This window comes from Zeugodacus cucurbitae, chromosome 5, assembly GCF_028554725.1.
Source record: "Zeugodacus cucurbitae isolate PBARC_wt_2022May chromosome 5, idZeuCucr1.2, whole genome shotgun sequence".
Classification (NCBI taxonomy): domain Eukaryota; kingdom Metazoa; phylum Arthropoda; class Insecta; order Diptera; family Tephritidae; genus Zeugodacus; species Zeugodacus cucurbitae.
This window is the reverse complement of record NC_071670.1, coordinates 26,230,932-26,255,077: the sequence shown is the minus strand read 5'-3', so window position 1 is coordinate 26,255,077 and position 24,146 is coordinate 26,230,932.

Here is a 24,146-nt window from a genome sequence, read left to right as displayed (position 1 = left end):
TTTGTGAAGATTTGAGTAAAGACGAACTTCTAGAAAGGTGTCTTGGAGGTTTTACTCAAAATGCCAACGAAAGTTTGAACCAGCTGATTTGGAGAATTGCACCGAAAAAATTATCTGGCAGCAGACAAATTGTTAAATTTGCATCTTATGTAGCTGCATGCACATTCAATGAAGGTGCTGGTACTCTTCTAACTTTTCTGTTTGACAGGGACGTCAGTGTCGGCCCAAGCGCTCACGACTGAAACAAAAACTCCTGTGTAAGTTTAAAAAAAAAATTTTCTTCACTTTTTTGCTTCATAAACTTTAAACGCGTTTTTCTCAAAACTACTTTTTCGAAGTCCGTGTTCACTGCCATTTGAAAACTACTCGACCGATTCATTTCAAACTTTGTACACATTTTCTTCATATTAAATACCTCCCCCAACGTTTATTAAAATTTTTTTAACATTAACGGTGTTTCCCACCCTGAAAATGGCGGAAATTTTAGTCGAAAATAACGGTTCATACTTTAGATGACCACCAAAAAATTTTAAATAAAAAAAAAAAAATCAGAGAACGTTGGGGGGAAGATTTGTTTAAAATTTAACTAAATTTTTATGGTTTTTCATTTTCAGATAATTTCCGGCCGAGTTACAGTGAACACCGCCAATTTATTTTTTTTTTCAAGACGTCCTAGGGAAAGCTCTGTCACGGGCTAATGGTTTAATATTTTTGCATGAAATATTTACAGAACATAGTCAAAACTATGCTCAATATTGTATAGAAGGTTTGAATAAAATTACTTAATCGATATTTGAGATAAAAAATCACAAAAAAAGTATTTTTTTACGCTGAAACCCTTGCCCCTTCATTAATTCAGTAAGGAAAAATACCAGAATCCCTAAATTTTATGGCAAAGATAGTACAAAAACTATTTCAACGACATTCGGTCAACATTATTTTGACATCCCAAAATTAAAAATCAATTTGGAAGTCAATCTGATTCGTTCAATACTTATGCTTAATTTTTTACCGAAAATATTGGTAAATCTCTCAGATATTCTAAAGGAATTCAAAGGAGATGTGTTTCTTATAATAGTGTGCCTCTGTGCCAAAAACAGGTCAACGTCCCCTAGCTCTCCTATAACTTAAATTAGATCTTCAAACTTTTACCATATACATCAGTTAGTGAAAAAATTACCGGTATTAAATTAATTTTTGATTAAACTTAATTGTTTTTAAATAAAGGCGAAAAAGTTTAAATTTAAAACTTTTTTATAAGATTTATTTTTATTTTTAATTTTCAAAAACCTAAATTTTTCATAATGCCATTGGATGTACATCCTTGAGGAATACATATGTATAAACAAATACAATGGTTTTCAAAAAAATTATTGGCCGTGAGAAAAGCACAGATATTCTAAATCTAAGTCACAATAGAATCATTGAACCAGTGGTGGGAGCTCTTCCTTCTCCTTGAAATTTTTAATTCAAAATAGAGGCTTCAAAACTATTGTCCTGTCCTGTTAAAAAGTATTCGCGGGCGATATTAATCACCTATTGGCATTGTCTCTCGTACCCATTGATCCAACTCTACTTCTGAAAATTACTACAGTCGACAGCTAAAAGAGGTAATACGTGACAAGAATATACTGAGAATAACTGTTTAATCAACAACGAGTAAAAATGCCTCCTATTGATAACACTGGTTTACAGCAAAAATGTTCCATGAACGCCACTATCCAATTTGTATGTGAAATGGCTCGCTGATTTCGAAAATCGAGTTAATTTTTTTTTTTTATGGATACGTTTTTGAGATATTTGCAATTTACCGTTATTCGACCAAAAAAAAAGGTGTCTTCATTTCATCATGTATATCTAACTGACCAGTTGAGCAATCTTACTGCAAAGTATAGAAAATAAAAGTGAATGAAATTTCCTAAAAATATTGCCTACACCATTTTTCCATAGGCCTTATAATTTCTGAGAAATTGATTAATCACTTCGAGTTTTTAAATTTTTTTATGAAAAAATTAAAAAAAAATAAACTTTGACAAGAAAAAAATTTTAAAACAAAAGATATTTTTAAATTTTTTTATTTTATATGAAGTCCTGTTTCTTTAGAAAAAAATAAGCTACCAACGAACAAAATCCATGGATAAATAGGAAAGTTATACACGATCAAATAAATATATCCAAGTCTCGCAAAGTCAATGTATACGTATATGCGTATGTAGTGTGTAAAGTAGGGGTGGGATATCTGGCTATGCGCTGTTTCTCTTAAGTAAAAAGTCAATTTTCATGTCGTTTTTAGTTTTTATAAACTCATTTATTTTTATATTAGTAATATATATTAAAACAATGTGTTATTTTTGTCTTAAGTTGATGATCTTACATTATAGTCGAAATGATTATGTGTTTTGTTTTGTCGTTTATTTAGTTTAGGATCGGCTTCTCTTATGAGAAACCAACAGTAGTCACCCATCATACCGACGTCCCGGAAACCTTGGTATCGATTCTCAATTAATTGCATTTGCTGGTGAAACCTTTCGTCATGCTCGTCACTTTCGTCTCCGAGATTTGCCGGAAAAAAACTTAAATGGGAATGCAGAAAATGAATTTTTAAAGACATATTTACGCCTGGAGAAAAAAGAAAATGATGAGCTTGATGTGCAATGGCGGAAGAATGATTTACCACAAATATTAATATAATGAATGTAATGAAGACAAGTAAGGAAGGGCTAAGTTCGGGTGTAACCGAACATTTTATACACTCGCAATTTATTTATTTAACTTTATTTATATTATATAATACACAATTTGACCCACATATTCGTCATATATATTGTATAGTCCATTGAAAGTTGGAAACTATAATATTAAGTTAGAAGCACTGAGGTAATCGTGTTCGATATATGGGGCCTTAAAAACCTACGGTCCGATTTCGGCGATTTTTGGAATGGGGCTGCCACACTATTAACATAGTATTTGTGCAAAGTTCTGCACCGATATCTTCACTAGTACTTACTTTATATATTGTAAAGTAAACGATTCAGATTGTCTTCAAAGTTCTGGTAAATAGGAAGGAGGCGTGGTTGTAAAGCGATTAGGCCTATTTTCACAACATATCATTGGGATGTAGGAAAACTATTACAAACCAAGTTTCATTGAAATCGGTCAAGTAGTTCCTGAGATATAGTTTTTGACCCATAAGTGGGCGATGCCACGCTGATTTTCCATTTTGTAAACAAATCTGAGTGCAGCTTTCATCTGCCATTTCTTATGTGAAATTTAGTGTTTCTGGCGTTTTTCGTTATTGAGTTAACCGCTTTTTAGTAGTTTTTAACATAACCTTTGTATGGGAGGTGGGCGTGGTTACAATCCACGCCCACTTCCCCAAAAAAATTACATCCACATATGCCCCTTCCTAGTGCGATCCTTCATACCAAATTTTACTGCCATTGCTTTATTTATAGCTTAGTTATGGCACTTTAAGTGTTTTCGGTTTTCGCTATTTTGTGGGCGTGGCAGTGGTCCGATTACGCCCATTTTCGAACTTATGGTGCCAAGGAACACGTGTTCCAAGTTTCATTAAGATATCTCAATTTTTACTCAAGTTAATGCTTACACGGACGGACGGACAGACGGACGGACAGACAGACATCCGGATTTGAACTTTTCTCGTCACCCTGATCATTTTGATATATATAACCCTATATCTAATTCGTTTAGTTTTAGGACTTACAACCAACCGTTATGTGGACAAAACTATAATACTCTCGTAGCAACTTTGTTGCGAGAGTATAAAAAATATATGTACATCACTCATTTACATTTTTTTCATCCCTATAGTTTATTCAATAATTTTTTTTCTGTATTTGCTAAATAACAGATAATTGAAAACTTTAAACCGCTCTCCTGAAAAATCGACTTTTTTTAGTTGTGACACTATTCATGTAAATGAGCGATATGTACATATAGTATATATTCGGCATAGGCACCGCTTACACAGCCGAATCTATAAGACCGCGCCATTCACATCTTCTTCTTGATGTTAGATGCCAATTAGAAATACCAAGAAGAACCATGTCGCTTTTCACCTTGTCTTTCCAACGGAGTGGAGCTCTTCCTCTTCCTCGGCTTCCATTATTGGGTAATGCATCGAACGCTTTCTTTTTGGAATGTTTTCGTCCAGCGTAGCCGCTGTCTATTTATTCGCTGGACTATGTCAATGTCGTCGTATACTTAGCTCATAAAGCTATTCGCGGTATTCGCCTTTCTTTCGAAAACTCCTAGTGCCTCATCTCATCGGATGTTGACATCGTCCACGCTTTTTCACCATACATCAGGATATTATTCCCGTCCGACTTGTAGAGTTTGCAGCTCGTATTATATTCTCTAGCAATAGATTTAAGAAGTCGCATGATAATACCTCTTTTGGTATCGAATGGTTCGGAGAGGTTCTTCTACTGATGGCCGATATGCATCAATATACGAAACATCGATGTTTTTTATTATGATACATCGCTTAATTTCGATGCATCCACCTTTAAAATGACAAACGCAAGTAATAAAAAATTGTCCCAAACACAAATATTTAACTATTGGTATATTTGAACTCTTTCAAAGGCAAAAATCTGAATATATAAGCGAGCAAATTTTGAGGACGTCCGAAAATTGGGGTGTTAATGAAACTAAAATATCAGCATTTGTTACTGATAATGCTACGAAAATCATAAAAGCAGTAACCTTAGCCTTTGGAAAAAGATGCCACATTCTGTTTTTTGCACATACGTTACATTTAGTTGTAAAATCAGCATTTGGATTTAAAGAGTTAGAAACCGTTTAATAAAAAATTAAAGCCGTTTTAGATGGTTCAAACACAGTATTGTTTTGTACCTCCATTAATAATAAGGTTAATGCTAATGCCACAATCTGCGCCAACTACCGTGGTATAAGTCTTCTCAATATCGCATATAAGGTTTTGTCGAGCGTATTGTGTGAAAGACTAAAGCCCACCGTCAACGAACTGATTGGACCTTATCAGTGTGGCTTTAGACCTGGAAAATCTACAATGAACCAGATATTCACCATGCGCCAAATCTTGGAAAAGACCCGAGAGAGAAGAATCGATACTCACCATCTTTTTATCAATTTTAAAGCTTTATCCAGAATTAAGCTAATGTGCTAGCGTAGTATACTACACTTACTCGTATAATACAGACTAAACTCATTGCAATAATTTTTTTATCGTGCAATATTTTTTACTTCAAGACCTATATGTATGTAAAATGCTAAATATTATTATTTAAAATCTTCATTTTGATTCTACATTATATATACATGTACATACACAGTTAATACTCCCCTTAAGGCAAGTAAAGTTAATTAACTTTCTTAAAATTTAAGAGTGCTGCTCTTTATTCCGTAAACACCAAGAATCTTGCATTTGTGAAGTCTGAGTAGTTGTATGTACATATGTCCATAAATAAGCTTTCTAACACATACTTCTTTGAATACATTTATAGTACTCGTATAGTAGTAGACATTAAATAAGTATGTACAAGCGCTGAAATGTTTGTAAAATTTCCATAACTTGTTGCTTCTTGGTTCTATTATCTCGTTTAAAAATTCGCGCGCGCTTAACATTCATAGCCTAGCACTATGTAGAGCAAAGGGAGCACTGACACTTCTTGCTTTTTTATTCTTTCCAAACAAAAACTTTTTATTTTTTTCCATTCAAAGAGCAAGGAATAAAAATAAAAAACGGTGGCGACCTTGAAAAGATATTCAACGTTGGCGGCAATCTTGGCAGCAACAACTTTTGCCAATAAGTATGTACGCGCTTTCAACTTGCGGAGGATGCGGAACGCTATGAGGAAGTAATTTATTCGCTTGTGCAAGGAAGTGCCGTGCTACTGCCGAAGCAGCAGTTGCTTCCATCGCGTTGTTCATACAAAGTAAAAGTATATACGTGCCGGTATATGTTTACTTACTTAGTAGTGGTAGCTGCCACACCGTCGTCTGCCGTCAATTAGAGACTCATTACACTCTTAGCGTAGACGGCGACCAGACTTAATTTTTTCTTCTACTTATTTCAAGAATAAAAAATACTGGAAGATGCTTAGAAAACAGAAAGAGAAAAACGTAATCATTTGCTGGCGTACGCTTCAAGTTAACACAGTAATACGGTACAAAAAATATTATGTTATGCCCAAAAACAAAAAAACAAGGTCAACGGGAGGGGTATTGCGGTCTCAATTTAAAAGTTAACTTATTCTTCCACTCGCCATTGAAGTTAATTATATTAATGTGTTTAAAAATACCTTTGAATGTAGGCCATTTGAGAAATGACTAAGTTATAATATTGTTAAAAAAGAGACCTTAGTCTAACTCGTTACTTGGGGGATTAACTAAGATATAAACCGATCGCTTCACGATTTCGAAAATGCAAATTGTTTCGAAATATTCTATAAATGAGGCTTGATTATTTCCTCAACCCATTAAAGAAATATATTAAAGATGGGAAAAATAACATCGAAAACAATTACCAGATACAAAACTTTTGAACTTTATTTTCATATGATTCTTGCAGAAATACACGACATGTTGATTGCCACTGACGTTGGTGATTTTTTTCGTGTTCTATTTTATAAATATTTATTTGATTTTAATTTAGTTTTGGAAGTACATATGTAAGTTTCCATATAAACGTGCAGTTTTGCTGGAATGTAATATATTTTTATATATGTATTTAATAGTTTCGACTTAATAAAATTGTTAAGTCAAAGACAAAAGATTAAAAATCTAATAAGTTAGAAGTTATAACTCAGTTTGGCACTATTTTACATACTGATTAATCTGTTTTGCTAAGCTCAGCTTTTCCTATGGCCTTCATTTAGTCTTATCGATTCTTCAGAAAACATTCATGATTCCATAAGTGTTACATACTCTACATAAGTGGACACTTCACAGTCAATGGGTGGTAGATACCTTGTAAAGCAATCAGAAATGAGACGGATGTACATATTTATTTCTATATTGAATATTAGATGGCGCAAAATGATATGTGAATACTTGGAAAATTTACATTTTAGGAATTTTATTAACAGGGTTAAAATTGGGGTGGCACGAAGCGTGCATTGCTGAACATTGCGTCACACAGCTGTTATCCATTGAAAAGGCGATGATTTGGAAACGCGAAATTCGAATACTAATTCTTTCGCACATGCTTCACATTTTAGGTATATATTTATATGGGCCATTGTATGTATGAACAAACATATTATATCTAAAGTAGTGCGCTTTCCAACATATTTCCAATAGTTAATACTCAAAAGGCAATGCAATTCGCATTAATGCTTTAAATAAAGAATTTTAAGTAATTTTTACACTCCCATGTTAATATTACATATTTTGAAAAGTAATAAAAAAAAATAAATAAATTTTATATTATAGTTGGTACAGAAATGCTGCACTCAGATATTAGTATTAATCAGATCAGGTATTAAAAATGATCGATGGGTGTGACGCCGACTCAAAATACTGTTTAAATATGTATCTTTGATATGCTCACTTTTTTTAAATAAATATTATATATAATATATAATAAAAAAGAAAAATAAAGAAATGAAAATATTCAAAAAAATTGTTAAAACCTCTGTAACCCACCTAATCCATTAATGTTGATGTTTCACATACTAACCGATATTTACGGTATTAAGCCTATCGGACTAAATTTTCTACACACACTTCTCCTCAAATAATTTAAAGTTCTCGATCACTTAATTTACATATTTCATTTTTATTGCTAGATGTGTCTTTGTTACAATAATTCATTTGTGTACATACATATTTATTTTATTATTATTTATGATAAAGTTTTTAAAAAAATATATTTTATAAAACAGCTTTCAAGTTTACTTTCCAAAATTTTGGCGTACTGGAATCCAGTTAAGTCTGCGCAAAGATTTTTTTTTAAATTTAATACTTTGACCCTCATCGTGAGCACATAATTCTTTTAGGTCTTTGTTTCTCTATCAGATAATTCCTCATGAACACCCAGTTGTCGCCATGATATTCCTCAGCAAACGTGATAAATTTACTGTCCAGCAATTCCATATATTTCTGTTTTCATACGACTCGAGACATTTGTCTTGGAAATAATAAATGCCTACTTTGCTATTCCATAGCTGTTTTTGTGAAAGTTATACCAAAATATTCATATTCTCTTAATTTCATTTCATTTATGAATTAAATATCTTATTTATATTATAATGCTTTTAAATCATTCAAACAAATTGCACATTGAAGTGGTCGTGGTAAAAATTAGCCAAAAGTTGGAACTATTCTATGCAACACTAAAATAATAAAATGTGTTAGCACATTTCGAAGTCTGAAACTGAATTTGATATTTCCTGCAATGTTAAGATGTACATAAGTGTAATGTAATTGAATTATTTTTATATAAATCTATATACATACAAATATACATATCTCTATGTATTATAATAATTTAATTCTCAAATATTCTCTCAACTTCTTTTAAGTGCTATACATCCAATAGCATGTAAGAGTGTGGCAATTTCATTGGGTATGTATTGATTGATTTCAACGTATCAGGGTGAAATATGAAAAAAATTCTTCGGTATTTTCCACCACGGAACCCAGATTTCAATTCGTATATAACAGGGATGAAAAATTAAAATTGCAATTTTAAATAATTCAATTCACAATACTTTTGTTAATAACCGTTAATAATACATGCCAAATCTTATGAGTTTTTATATACAATTACGATTCAATTATAATACATTTCCTCTGGAGCATTGACTCTTTTGGTCGAGTTTCTAAATTCTTTTACATAAATCATTGTAAGAACGAAGTCTTAACCCATTATTTAACCAATTAATGAATCATGAATTGGGTAAAAAAGTTTTTGCATTCAATGTACGTAACGACGGATGAAGGTAGAGTACCAGATGATACAACCGTTGCAAAATACGATGCATTGACAATCATATATACAGAGGTAGTCAAAATTATTTACACATCGGACGTTTTTTTACAAGTTCCACAGAAAAAGTAACAAAATGTTATGTTGTTGAAAACCTTGATCTATTCACTTTGGCTAGAATAGCTAAAATTAAGGCGGTGAAATAAGCAAATGAACTGAAGACTCGCAGTAGTCAAAAGTATTTACACACAACTTGAAATGGATTATCCTGTTCTTATGTAAAAATAACTTTAAAATTTTAATGTTCCGTATAAGTTCCTATTCTAAGGCGATAAATTCATAATTGGTTACATTACCATTGGCATCAATAACAGCCTGCTTTATGGTCCGAATTGATTCAAGCCAATTGTGCGCTAAGTTAACAATTAATTTAGACCAAATGTCGGTAATTTCGTCGTTTTCGGTTATTATATCAATTGTCCTCTGATATTTAACGAAACCTCAAATATTTTCAATAAAGTTTTGGTCAGGGCTGTGCGGAGGTCAACTTGATTTGCTTCATTTAAAACCTTTGTAGGTAAAGATCCTTCTTGAAATGGAGGATTGTCCTGTTGTAAAATGTATTAAATAGTTGGAAAAGGCCGACTAACCACTACAATGGCATGGTCATGTGAAATCTGATATATCCGGTTGATTTAGGTTCCCTAAATTAGTACCAAATCTCCAAAAAAGAGGTGTGGAAAATTAATCATAATGTCACACTCGACTCTATTTAGCGTCTAAACTGCATTATTCTTCTTTTCACGTAGTAAATGCATAAGGCGTTTACTAAAGAAGCCCTGGAACTAAAATTTAGCCTTATCTGCCCACGACAGGCTTCAGGATGCAATCTAGGGCAAATGACATTTTTTAATAACATTATAAACAGTATTCGATTAAATTCTATAAATTATAACTAACTCCGAAGCCGAAACCCCAGTCTTAAACTTAGTAACAGTCTCCGATCTAGTTATAATCCTTAATTCCTTTGGTTTCTGCATTTTATTTACCAATTTTTATATTTTAAGGCTGAGTTAGTTTGTTTTAAATGCCATAGAATCCAATTACTACTCTTGCTCAAACCAAATCCAAGGATAAAGGCTAAATCGCCGTGTGTAAATACTTTTGACGCAATAAAATTGTGTGTAAATACTTTTGACTACTGTGAGTCATCGGTTAATTTGCCCATTTCTCTGTTATATGTCCAGCTATTCTCACCAACTGGCATCATTCGCTTAAGATCAAGGTTTCCAACAACATAGCATTTTGTTACCCTGCGACAACAACAACAAGCAAAAGCTTTTTATATGAAACTTGTGAAAAAACGTCCGATGTGTAAATAATTTTGACTACCTCTGTATATTGCCACAGAAATAACTGTGGAATGATAGTTCCTACTATAGAACATGAATCAATTCTATTCAGTATTAGTTTGGGTTTCCGTTCATCCAAGCTGTAGTGTTCCTTCATTGACCAATACCAACCTAAAATGAAGAATCTTTAAAGTGCGCAACCTTTGGCCGAGCGAGCATTCCAATTTTCAGAAATCAAATACAGTTGCGGCAAAACACTTACAAGTCACAGTTATTATCATCTTTATATTGAGATCAAGAATACCCCGAAATTAGCTTTGAGACAGAGATTCTCCATCTCATCTTTCATGGCATAGGTTCTATGTGTCGCAAAATAATTTATCTAATCTTCTCAATTTTGGTTAAAATTACATAAAAGCAGAAGTTCAAAATTGGTTGATTTACTTTTGTTAACATTATTTTTAATATAGAATTAATATTTAAAGATTTATCGATTTCTTTTGTAAGTCCATATTAAATTAATAAAATGGTAAATTCTAAATAAATAATAAAAGGGGCGTTTTATTTTTAATTTTGAATGGAAAAGTGCAATATTTCTGAATTACGAAATGATAAAATAGGTAAAACCTAAATAAAGGGGAGAAAGTAGAAAAGCAACACTGGCTGAAAAGCAAATGTGTAGATCGTAAATACGAGATTTTCCACTGTCCACAAATTAACGAAACAATTGCGATCGCTGTTAACGAATCAGCCCTAAAGTATGCAATGAATTCATACAAGCTGTTATCAAAGCAAAGAACGTAGAATCAAAGAACGTATAAAAATTATATATAAATTAATAAGTATATTATACGTATGTATACAAGATACGACCATACCGCTTTCAAAGGATATTTTTGAAATTATAAACTATCGAATAAGCAAAAAATTACAAATCGAATTTTTGAAAATGTCACACTGGTATAGCCCCTAAAATACACGCGAGCTTTTTGTATTAGATATCGCTAAAAATCTTGTTACGTTACCAAAAACAATCGCGATTATCCTGAAATTTGTTTAAAATATGTACGAATTAATGCTGAAAATAATGACATTAAAACAATTACAATCCGTTACTTTACTCCCCACACCGCTTTTGATTTAATTACAGCGCCATCTAGTTTCAAGCATACACTCTTGTTTTGGCTAGCCTCCAACAGATGGCACGATGTAGTAGGCATAAAACAATCGTACGAAGAAAAGTGTTTCTCTTCGCTCTCATGTACATCTATCTCAAAACATAATTTCACTTTAATTTCTTTGAAATAGTTATGGGAAGAAACTGCTAGCTAAGACGTTCTTCTGGTGTTTAGTTTAATTTTTCAATTAAAAAATAGCTTTGTTACATTATTAAGATAAAAACCACTCATTATTCAATTCCTGCAATGCAATTGTAGTTATGGTGAACCGCCAGGCCCGTCATTCCCGCCACCGTTATATACAGATGCTGACTGGTACCAGATTAAAATAATTGCCTGCGTCGATGAAATATCGGTCCAGCTGTATAAAGCCACTATAGCCAAGGTCGGGGAAGTATACCTCGGTCGAATAGTCGTTATACTGCGGTATACTGTCACTATTCGAATAAATGAAAATTGTTTGAGATCCAAACAGCCTTTGATTTTTTAAAGTTTCCGCATTCCAGTCACTCTATCAGAATCAGAGAGGACATTGCTCCATTGCTGGAAACATTGTGACACCACGTAGAAGCTGCTTGCAACCAACAAATGTTAACCTTTTAACTTTCTTATATCAAAATAGACTTTTTATGAAAAATACTGAATTAATACATTCGCCCAGTTGAAATGGTTAAAAACTATTTTGTCATTACTTAATAGTTCCCATGAAATCATTGTTGTTTTTTGTATTTTAAAGCAAGTTTTTTGTTAGTTTTAATGTTTAACTATTTTCAATAAAAATAAGAAAATTAATGAACTTGCACTATTCGAATAGCCGACAACGAATAGTTGATGACTGACGACTATCCGAATATTGCAAACTGAATATTATTATTCGAATAATGCCCGATTCGGTTAATTCGTTTAGTCGAATACCAAGAGCTCTAATCTAAATGTTCAATGAAAGTTTTTGTAAATTTTTAAAAATCCATACGAAATACTAAAAAATAAACCAAATAAAATAAATATATTTGCAGGTTGTCGTAAAATCAAGAAAAATTGATTCTGGCTGATTTACTTGTACTGACAAATTATAAATTATTAAATTTTGTTATTGTTTTAATTAATATGTACTTGTTATAACAGCAATGTTTTGCTAATACACCGCTGGGTTCGAATTGCATTAAATTATAACTAATACCTGGAGAGTGGTTCTCCAGGGCTCAGGGTGCCAATAGTAAAATTTGGGAGAGCCTTACCAATAAATAATATGATAAGCACAAAATCCAAACGACCCATTGTTGTTGGTTTGGAAGTTATCGCGTCGTTAGCACTTCGGCTATAACGGTTATATGGAACGTAGGTGTGGTTATTAACTGATTTAATATGTATGTATGTATAAGGTAATAGTCCGAATACCCTCATCTCCACAACCATCCGCCTCATGTTGTGAGCATATGAAAACCACACTGAAGTATAAATATACAGCATTGACTGGCGAGTAAATACATGTATATATAATTTATACAATATATGTATATAAATATATGAATGAATATAGTTAAATACCATGTTTGTTTGTTAAGCGGATACGCTTTGACCTACATCAATAAACATTGGGGTAGTTTGGGAACGCTCATCAATTAATCGGTGGCGCCGACAGTAGCTCAAGTGGGACAGTAGTCACAATTCGAGTGTCTTGTGCGCTCACTCTCTTACGTAAAATACCTATGAATGTATCTATTTGTATATGTTACATGTGGATATGTAAATTTCAGCGTTCCATTCTACTATTTTTGTAATAAATGATGCACATGTGCAACTATTGTACAGTTCCGTTAAATGTTCATACATATGTATATACTCATGTGTACGTGTGTTCAATGTATTTTCGTAAAGTAGAAAATCACTAAACAATTATCACATGACTTTCTTATATTTTCCTATGCACATGGATCTTATAGTATTATAAAACCAAGGTTGGAAACACTAACATTTGTATGTCTCTTCTGGCGAAATTATGGCATACAGGGGTTTACATTCCTGAGGTATTCAGGTTATATAATGCTAATAGTCAGGAATTTATGATAGTCCAGCAACACTTAGTTAGGTTTCAAAATTTTACAACAATTTTTTTCTCTTACCCTTTGAATGTTCCGCCCATCAGGCCACGTCAGTTTCAATTTAACATTTCTGCTATGTTTGGGTCAATTTTACCCAATTTTCAGTAAAACTCGTCGAAATTCGCGTGTTAGTCTAGTAGTATTGTATTGATTCTTCTTCTATTTGTTAACTGCAGTAAAAGGAATAGATAAATATGAAAATTAAAATAATATCTGTTTTTTATGTTACTGGAGGATGCCAAATGTAATTTCATTACACTTATTACGTTGTTGGGTCAATTTGACCCACCTAGTATTTTGAAACATTTTGCCGTTTATTATTACATCATTCGATCAAAAACGCCGACAAAGAAAGCTAGTTATCGCAAATCGAGTATATTTTGCACAGCTCTATGCTCTGCCAGAAATGAATCCACCAAAAAACGACAGCGATGTTTCTTCTGTCATCATACAAAAAATTCGAACAAATATTCAGCTGTTTGTAGTACGTGCCAAAAATTTGTTTGCAAGGAACACAGCAGCTTAGTTTGTGAAAATTGCCGTTAAAACATACATATCTCAACTATTTTCTACAATTAACATACACTTAACTTGATTCAAATAAAAAAATATGAACTCTTTCAATAAAATAGTGTTATTAGTGGAGTTTTTATAAGTGGGTCAAATTGACCCAAAACACTATATGTGTAATTTTTTCTTAACTTTAAACTCGTTTTTCTCAAAACTCAATTTTTTAACTCGGTAGACACGAATTCTTGAAAAGTTATAAACGATTTTGTTTCAAAATTATAATATCTTTGAAACAACATTATCTAGTTAATGAACGAAGAATTTTTTGTTTTTATTACAACTTCGAACCAATATATGGGGAATATTTGCAAACAAATTAGGTTTTGGTTCAAAGTCTGTTAAAAATTCAAATTTTAATATTTTTCTTTTTCCTGAACGAGATTTATAACTTAACCTCTTAAGGCAATGATATTACATTTTAATGATTATTGATCCTCGCTTTCACTCCATTTGGATCTTGGCTCATAGAAGTATAAATGTAAATATATGATCGGAATCTTTTTCGTAGAATCCAGAGAGTAGAGAGAGAGAGAATGGCTGTAAATAATTGTTTAACATCAATAATATTATTACTGGCTGATTTCACCCTAAACAAGTTTAAACTAGAAGAATCTCTATCTATGTATACTAAACTAAATTTTCAAATTTTTGCGTAATTTTGATAACACTGGATCACAAATTTGAATTTTTTTTTGTTCCACGGATGCCACTATCCAATCGTATGTGAAATGGCTCGCTGATTTCGAAAATCGAGTTAATACTTTTTTTTTTTATGGATACGTTTTCGAGATATTTGCAATTTACCGTTATTCGACCAAAAAAAAAGGTGTCTTCATTTAATCATGTATATCTCACTGACCAGTTGAGCAATCTTACTGCAAATTATAGAAAATAAAAGTGAATGAAATTTCCTAAAAATATTGCCTACACCATTTTTCCATAGGCCTTATAATTTCTGAGAAATTGATTAATCACTTCGAGTTTTTTAATTTTTTTATGAAAAAATTAAAAAAAAATAAACTTTGGCAAGAAAAAAATTTTAAAACAAAAGATATTTTTAAATTTTTTTTATTTTATATGAAGTCCTGTTTCTTTATAACAAAAATAAGCTACCAACGAACAAAATCCATGGATAAATAGGAAAGTTGTACATGATCAAATAAATATATCCAAGTCGTGCAAAGTCAATGTATACGTATATGCGTATGTAGTGTGTAAAGTAGGGGTGGGATTGTTTTCGAATATCATTAGAATAAACTAATAACGCTATTCGTTTAAAAAAATCAAATAATATCTTGGTAAATATATCTTGGTGAATTCATTAATTTTTTTAAGGCCAACATCAACAGCAGGTAGTATTCTTTTTTTTTAATATGAAGGAACTTTTTTGTTTAGGTAGGTTTTGCCTTTTTTTATTTTTTCGCGATCAAGCTATATATAAGGATAAATGCCCCTTGAAAGTTCATAATATCTGTAAGGCTCGACGGTTCCAGTTTATAATTACAATATAAAAAACCGTGAGCTATTTTTAAAAATAAAATGAGTAAACGTACGCGAGAATTTGAGTGTACCAACGATCCGGATATGTTCTGTTACATATGCGGTGAATATACTCTTGTACGGCATCGGACGCAGTTTAGAGATTCGATCCAATCTATATATTCAAAATATTTTGGTATTGATCCTAAAAATATTGATAAACCATGGACTCCGAATATCTTGTGTTCCTTGTGTCGAATAATATTGGTTCAATGGGAATCAGGATCAACAAAGTACGTATTAAAATTATGAAACTATGCTTCTTTTTATTTAATAGTAGTTTTTATTTTTTTTCTTTTTCAGGCGATACATGAAATTTAATGTACCAATGATATGCCGAGAACCTACATGCCACTCAGAAGATTGTTATATTTGTATGACAAAAGTACTTGGCTTTGAAAAATCAGGAAAAGTGATTTATGCTAACGTACCTACCGTTTCATTGCCAGTTCCACATTCAGCTGAAGTTGCGTTGTCAAGAGCAGTATCTGAAGGATCATCTGAATATGGGAAATCAAGTTGTAATGAATTTTTAATGGAAAACGAGAGAAACGTTCTATCACAAGCGCAACTAAACGATTGGATTAGAGATTTGGAATTATCCAAGGAAAAGCTGAGCTACATGTCTCTCGTATGCAACAATTTCAATTCGTGTCACCCCATGTTAAGGTGACATATTATAGAAATCGTCACGAACCATTTGCCAAACACTATACGAAGGAAGACAATGTATGCTATTGCAAAGACATTCCGGGATTATTCATAGAGTTTGGTCAGCCATAGGATTCCGAGGAGTGGCGATTGTTCATAGACAGCAATAAACTGAGCTTGAAGGCCGTATAATAATGGCAACAAAAAGCCCTCGATCCCGATCGCGCAGAAGAATCGAAACCAAGGTTTCTGGGACGTCGGTATGATGGGTGACTACTGTTGGTTTCTCATAAGAGAAAACGATCATAAACTAAATAAACGACAAAACAAAACACATAATCATTTCGACTATAATGTAAGAGCATCAACTTAAAACAAAAATAACACTAATATATAAATAAATGAGTTTATAAAAACTAAAAACGACATGAAAATTGACTTTTTACTTAACAGAAACAGCGCATAGACAGATATCCCACCCCTACTTTACACACTACATACGCATATATGTATACATTGACTTTCCGCGACTTGGATATATTTATTTGATCATGTACAACTTTCCTATTTATCCATGGATTTTGTTCGTTGGTAGCTTAATTTTTTCTAAAGAAACAGGACTTCATATAAAATAAAAAAAATTTTAAAAAGTATCTTTTGTTTTAAAATTTTTTTCTTGCCAAAGTTTATTTTTTTTTTAATTTTTTCATAAAAAAATTAAAAAACTCGAAGTGATTAATCAATTTCTCAGAAATTATAAGGCCTATGGAAAAATGGTGTAGGCAATATTTTTAGGAAATTTCATTCACTTTTATTTTTTTTTTTATAATTTGCAGTAAGATTGCTCAACTGGTCAGTGAGATATACATGCATTTAATCATCATCAAGACACCTTTTTTTTTTTTGGTCGAATAACGGTAAATTGCAAATATCTCGAAAACGTATCCATAAAAAAAAATTAACTCGATTTTCGAAATCAGCGAGCCATTTCTCATACAAATTGGATAGTGGCGTTCATGGAACATTTTTGCTGTAAACCAGTGTAATCTTACAAATTGAGGAGCCGGGCAAAATTGGTTAATAACCACCACTCATACAAAGGTGATGTTGAAAAGTACTAAAATTGCGAAAACTCGCAAAAGAAATAAGTCTGAAGATATCCGAATAATATTATCCACAAACAATATCTAAAAATGTCCCCACTGGACTATACCTTTTTTAAGACCAGATATGGAATATGAAATATGAAGACCTCAGTGTCAAAGGTTAATCCTTTGTTCTAAGAAATTTTTGGTGAGCTCAATTTAGTAGATTTAAAATGTAAGAGTGGATATTAACAGATACGATGTGTAGTGAATTTCTCCTTGAACAAAAGTTGAAGAAACCCGCTGAATGAGGTCGTGTGTTCAGTGTTATCGTCTGACTTCCAAACCTTTATTTGGTATACATATGTATATTATATGTATATAGGGAAATATGTACATATATGTGATTAATAAAACTAACACCTAAAGTATTATTTAGAATTATTTAAACAAAATGTTATTTGAGATGACAGAAAGTAACAGTTATATTCGGTTTTTATAAAGGTATCAATGCGGAAGTGAGGATAACACCAACAAATGTTGTTATCCTAAAAAATGGTTCTTAAACTAATTTGATAATGAAAAGCGTTTACTACGGTCCACGATAATCGCAATGTAACATCCTGTTCTTGCGGTTATATGAATGCACACCATTCTTAAACACTCACACACGCTGTAACATTCGTAGGAGTCCCCAGCAAAGAGCACATAAATATGTATTCGCTTAAATAGTGTTTGCTGGAATTATTCACGCACACATAGTATTCACAGCATTGAACGGAGGAGATAATCCAGTAGAAAGATCAAAATGACTAATTGTGAATTCCGTTCTTGCTCTCAGGCCACTGCAGCAAAGGTGCAGCTCAACCAAAATGGTCCAGATGATAACCGAGATTTTACAGTTGGTCAGTAGACGTGACCAGATGGTAGCAGGTAGTCTTTATTCGGATTTTTTTTATACCAGATTGGTTTGTAAACAAGACTCCAGGCAAATATATTCAATATATTCAAGAGCTGCCAAGCATACGAGTACAATTGCATACATATGCACATAACTGAGGGCATCTCAAAGGTCACAGCGGGGACACGCAATGATCATTAGCACAGTCGTAAACAATCATGCTATGGTCGTCAAAGGTTTCCCTGGCACTTGCACTTGTTGCGAATGTTCTTCTAGTTTGTTTGTTCGCCTACATATGAGCGTGTGTATGTCTGTTTGATCATAGCGGTGTGAAAATGGTCAAGGTAATTTTGAGGTAACATAAGGCGTGATTTGAAATGTTTAAATGTGCCGGAAGTAAATGTGTTTTCAATACATCCTTTTCCAGTGTATCCTTTCTAGAATTAAAGTATGTTAGCTTTGGCATTTTTCAAGTGTTCTCTCAGCTAATAGAATAATTCAGTATATGAGTGATACATTTCATCGTCAATAAAGTAGAATTTAATCTAATTGGTATCTGTATTAAAAGAATTTCAGCAGGTGTTACACTTTGTTGCTTTAATTGATTTGGATCAGTTTCTTTAGAGTCATTGACGAGTCAAACTATAAATTAGCCACAGCCTCTTTTTTCTTACTGAATAACAACGATTAGATTACATTTAAACGCTAGATATTTCCGTCTTAAAAACAAACAAACTAATTTTGAAATACACAATAAGAAACTACAATTTATTAAGAGTTTGCAAATACCATTGCTGCAATTTCGTTTTGGTTTTCTTTTGTTGATGTTTAAATGTTTGATGTTTGTCACTTTGAGATATAATTAAATATTGTATATGGTGTTATTGTCATTGTGTCAGGAAAAAGTTTACACATTGAAAATATATATGTACAGTTTTTCACTTTCCGCACTTACTTTTAATGCCAGTGTGGCAAAGCGTTTCCAAATATGCGATATAAAACATCGCTGGAAGTATCATCAATGTATCGATGTTTTTAGATTCAAAACTTTGTTTGCATCCCTAGTAACACGTGCTAAAAAAGTAAAAAAAATTGGATTGCTTTTGCAGTTTTTTTTTACATCAGTTCTCTTTAAATACTTTATTAACCATCTATGATTAAAACAAATTGTTGTTCTGAAGTAAAGAGTAATATATTTTGCTGCGGAAAGTTAAAAAAGTTTCAATGTGTAAACTGTTTCTTGACACACTGTAACTACATATATTGGAAGACATTAGTACGTGAACATCGACGTCAACACTAATATTTCTTTCTGCAGCTTCCAGACGAAGCGTAATAAAAGTTTAAAACTTTACTATTCTTGACCTCTTGTATTTTTTGTTATTATAAGGTCAATTTATATTTCCAATTAATCTTAAATTTAATTATTTAACGAGACAGTTAAATATGAACAATGGGCCACCTTTTTACTTTGGCTTAATCTCTCAAATTTGTTCAAAATTACACTGTTTTTGTGATCTTGATGTAGATTTTCATGTGCTAAAACTAAGCCAATTTATTTCCGATGTTTTATTGGATTTAGGTCAGTGCAGGTCACTCCATCACATTAATACAATTTTTTGTACTTTGCTCATTTCTTTATAAGTTTTGTGACATATGTGGGGTAATTTTACTGCATGGACTCTTATTTCTTCCTCACCATATGGTAGCATCACTTTCTCCAGTATATTAACGTAGTGTTCAATTAGTCTATTCTATTAGTCCTATTGAACACGATTGTCTGCAATGTATTTAGGGCTTTCGTCGAATAGCCAGAATACACTTTCCTACCAGAGCTGTGCATCCCACAAAAATAATTTCCATATTTTTATCTTCGCAAATTCCTTTCTTACGTTTTTGTTTGTCAAGACGTTTTTCTCATTATACTGACAACATAACGGCCGGAGAGAAAAATAATCTTGTAAACTAAGAGCTCTAGTATATCAAACTGCATCGGTCATTACGCACGACCTTCCCTAATGCTATTAACTATACTTCTAGACTATAATAAAACTTTGTTTCTGTAATCTATGCATTTCACTTGATAAATAATTCTAGGACACTTATAAATGCATACAAGTAAATATATGTAAACGCGAAAATATATATAATTTAAAAATATCTAGAAATTAACAATCATATTAACGCTAGATAAACAACATGTCAAAAATTGGCATACTCTTGTAGAGATATTGATTTTGTGTTCTGTAACATCATCAATAAAATAATAGTCTTTATTTAATTCAATCTCTTTATGAGCTGTATAAGTGAAACATAAGATCCTTCGCGTAGCGGATCAACATCCTGCATAGACAATAACAATAAAGCAGCGGTCTTTATCATCAATGGTAGTGCGGTAATAAGTAAAGTAAAATAGATTGAAAATAATGAAGAAAACATACAAAAGAACTAACGGTTCAATTTTATTCAAAACAAACACTCGATTGAATACAACAGATGAGAAAGGTCCTTGATCTAAAATTACACATGCCGCTTTTTATTAAATTTACAATTCCCATAAGCAATATGCCTGATCCGGGTACACCGACATACATACATATATCCATCATCAACAGGTAGAGTATGAAAAAGATTTTCCCAAAAAACAACCATACAATACAGCCGTGTTCTATTGATTGCTTTTATTTCTAACACACATAGCGGTGAATGAACATGTACATATGTACATATATATACTCTAATTGCGCATATTGTATCGTCAAGTGTTCTTTTAAATAGTTCAAATACTTTCGTTACGTAATTGAAATGTGCAATAGTTCCAAAGGCACATTTGAAATAAATACTTACAGTCGGCGACGAAGAACTGATAAGATGCATGGATCAACTTCTTTGCAGAATATTGTCGGACGAAAGCATGTCCAATGATTGGATTCTCAGTGTATTCCCACTTAGACAGCTTAGAGCGCTGTTCATTGTGATACCAGTAAAACTCCCGGTGGATCAAAGACCCTTAAGATTCAGCAAAACGCTTGGAATCTGTTAAGAATTTCTTTAGTCGGCTAATGTACAGGTGTAATTATGGTCTCATACAGCCATAAAACCACTTCGGTAAGCCACCTTTTTCCAAAAGCCCCTCTTCAGCAGTAAAGAGCTACCGCAGGTTGCAGACTGGAGCCTCCCAATGAAGGGAGAGTGGCATTTGGAATTTTATACCTTCTTGTGAATAAGACAAGTTCCATTTTATTAGGGTTTATGGCTAAGCCACTTCTAGGTAACATTTAGTCATCTCATTTACGGTGTTAAGGAATTTTCCTTTGATCTTAAGGGCTACATCATCAGCATAGGTCGACACTCGACAGCCTTGATTTTCAAGTTCCCTCAGTAGGTCGTTCACCACCAGGATCCAGAGCAAAGGGGAGAGAACACCACCTTGCGGGGTACCCCTAAGCGTTTCCGGAGCGTTTTTGCGCTTCCACACTCCGCACTGATAGTTCTGTCGCTGAGCAGACTGTAGATGAGCTGCTTAAGGTTCGTTTCTACACAAAAACGTCTAGCGCACTAATGACCGCTTCCGGTCTTCCATTGTTAAAGACCCCCTCGCTATCGAGGAAGGTACCTACCGCGTAAGCATTGTTTAAGAGGGCCTCCTCTAACCACGACACTACAGAGTGTAAGGCGGTGTCTACCGACGTGCCCTTACAGTAGGCGTGTTGAGCTTTAATTAGCATATTTCTAGGAATTTTGTCCCTTATGTACAGACTCTATGAGACTCTTCAAATATTTTGCAGTGATATTAGTGCTTTTACCAGCTTTAGCGATGAAAGACAACTTAACATGCCTCCAAACCTCCGGAATATGACGCAGTTCGCGTAGATCGGGGCCAGTCAGCTACATGTTACCTTGACCGCTCGCTGTAGTTGCGCAGGTATAATGCCATCTAGTCCGGGGGACTTGAAAGATTTGAAAGAGTTCAAAGGTCAGGTCAGGTACCGATCATCCAGGAGGTTTTCGAAGGCGTTTCCCCCCCTTGAAGAACTCCGAGGGATGCTCGGATGGGAAATGAGCATCCAAAAGTAGCTTTAGTGACACCTCACTGCTCGAGGTCTACTCACCAGCCCCATTTCTCAAGTAACACACGGATATTGGGCTCTTAGACAAAATGCGCCAACACCTCGAGGACTCCTGGCAGCCTTCCACGCTTTCGCAGTAGGTTCTCCAAGAAAACCGTTTGGCCTTCTTCATTTCAGTCAAGTGGCAAGTCCCACCTTATACAAAGCGCAGTCGTCGACTAGACCACTAACCTTCGACTTGAAGCTCTGAGCTCGGAATGTTTCGACGTCCACCAAAGAGGTTTCCCTTTGCCTTTCTGAGATCTCAGAGGACAGGAACTTTCAAGAGCCATCCTGCACCCAGAACTGAAAACTTCGACACACTCGTCAATCGCGCTGACGGAGAGAACTGAACATCGTGGGGGCGCGACCGGAAGATCTGAACGAAGCTTCATACAATACAGGTCCCAATTAGTATTCCTAAGGTTCCTAAATGGTTTACGGACTGGACAAGCTCTGTCCGGGTTGAAACTGATATACCTATGATCCGAAAAGAAGTGATCGTTGAGAACCTTCCATTCCGAGATCAAAGGTACGATGTCTCTAGATACTAGGGTAAGGACAAGGACTTCCTCCCTGCCCGCAGTCACGAACGTAGGGGAGTTCCCCCTATTGCTTATAACTAAGTCAACACTACTTATAAAATCAAAGAGTTTATGTCCAAGCTTCCCCAGACAGTATGTAAGTCCACTTGTCATTCTGATCATTTATATATATATAAACCCCATATCTGACTCTTTTATTTCTGGGAGACACAAACAACCGTTATGTGAAGAAAACTATAATACTCTCTTTAGCAACTTGCGAGAGTATAAAAATTATGGTCCTTTAAACATTGGCAAGGGCAGACATAGTCCAGCGAATAAAAAGACAGCGACTACGCTGGCTATGTCATATTGTCCGAATTGACGAAAACACACCAGCTTTGTAAGTGTTCGATGCAGAGGAAGAGGAAGACCTCCACTCCTTTGGGAAGACCAGGTGAAGAAGGGACCAGGCTGCACTTGGAATCACTAATTGGCGACAAGCTGCAAGAAGGAGAGATGAATGGCACGCACTTATAGATTCGGCTATAATCGTATAAACGGTGCAAACGCCAAGTATAAAATATATTTATAGTTATATACATATATCTCAGGTCCCATATTTTTATTGAAATAATTACTAATGTAGTGACATATGACATATAACTATGCTAACGCTTTTATTACTATTCAGGATAGTTTTTTGGTTTAGCAAATACAGAAAAATGCCATAAGTTCGTTGAAAAAACTAGTGACCTGTATATATTAAACAATTAAGGAAACGCTAAGTTCTGCAGTACAGATGCAAATGAACATTTTATACTTTCGCAATTTATTACTTCTATATTATTATATATTCGGCATAAAGTCCAATAGAATAACGAAAATCATCATACAACTTGAATGAGGGCTGAGGTAATTTCTGAACCAATTTACTAATTTTCAACACCAACATACATTATATCCAAGACTATATGCTCACTGAATTTGGCTCAGATATTTCACATATTAACCGATATATGCGGTGTAAAGTCCACCGTATTTTTGAAAAACCTATAATTAGGAAAAACCTATATTAAGTCTTCTGAATTACATTAAAATATCTGAGGGATTTACCGATATGGATGTTCAATATCCGGGGCATTGAAAAGTTATAGTCCGATTTCGAAAATTTTTCCATAAGTGAATCCACAGATATAC